Source organism: Hipposideros armiger, unplaced genomic scaffold (assembly GCF_001890085.2).
Source record: "Hipposideros armiger isolate ML-2016 unplaced genomic scaffold, ASM189008v1 scaffold_170, whole genome shotgun sequence".
NCBI lineage: Eukaryota > Metazoa > Chordata > Mammalia > Chiroptera > Hipposideridae > Hipposideros > Hipposideros armiger.
The window spans coordinates 2,810,413-2,811,712 of NW_017731520.1; positions in this window are offsets into that span (position 1 = coordinate 2,810,413).

A 1,300-nucleotide genomic window follows, 5' to 3' on the forward strand; every position below is an offset into this window, starting at 1 on the left:
CTGGAAGAGATGTAACACGTATCAGGATGAAGCAGTGACCAGCGCTACAGCCGTAACCCTGGAACAGTGAGTTCACAAAAGCATCTCAACTAGCAAAACACTTTCGTTCAGGATTCTCACACCATTTCTGATTCTAGAGTTCAACTTTGTTTAAGACTCACTGGTAGACTCAGTGAAAAACATTTTGTACCTAAATGGCTCCACATCTATTGTAGCAACATTTTTCATAACAAAACATACTGTATGACAGTGTCTCCCCAAGTGCACATATCATCTCACATTGGGGAATGGAAAAGAAAGGACACGCAAATATTTTCAAAGATAGGTGCATATGAGGGGGTTCAGAACAAATCTCCCCAAAAAGTGCCACTTTGGCATGTGGATTATTTTGAGCTGAAGGCAATCAAAGCCCAACAGACTCAGGAAGAGTTTTTTACCGCGCCCTCAAATGCCAGTGTTTGCAGGGGAGGCCGTAGTTCTACCCAGAGGCTGGCTTCTGTCTTTGCCGGCACAGGTTTGCTGCGGGAATTGCACAAGCCACTAGCTTGCAGCATAAATATCTCTTCACAAGCCACATAAAGAAATAACACATTCCAGACAGACGTGGGATGGGTTAATCTCTCTACTGATCTAGGCCAGGGGAGAGGAGACGAGGAAAAAATGAACATATTTTGGTGTTCTGACTTCTGAGAGAAGACTGAAAGACCCATGGCGAGACCACATGCTAAAATCTGTACCTAGGGCAGCGAAGCTTTTTAAGCTGTCCGTCTTAGAAAAACGCGGCCTCATTTACAAATCCACTCTAACTACATCACCTTTACAGCTGAGAACACCTGACACAGAGCTACACCTTGAAGGACGCAGGGATCCCCACCAGGGCGCTCAGAGGGCAGACACGGAGCTGCGTCTGCTGGCTGCTTTTTCCTCCTGGGATAAGAATTGCAAACACTTAAAAAGGAAGCCGCTTTCTGACTTACTGAAGTAAGTGCTTGGAGCACGTCAAGAATTGTTCCCAAACTCTTTTTCTTTCGTTCTTTTACTCCCACGCCTCTCTGCTGGGCTGCACACAAGACATTCTCACCACGTCTCTGTTTTCTGGCCAGAAACCGCTCAAACCATTCCCATCTCCCCACCTAACAGCGCGGACGGGACGCCTGCCTTCTCCACGGCCGTTTCCAACAGCTGCCTTTTCTTCTAGGGTTTCTCCACCCAGGAATCATCACCCGTTTAATCATTCCAGAGCCACGGGCTGAATACCTACTGTGCGCCGTGCACGGCACCACCGTCTGCCCAGTTCCCC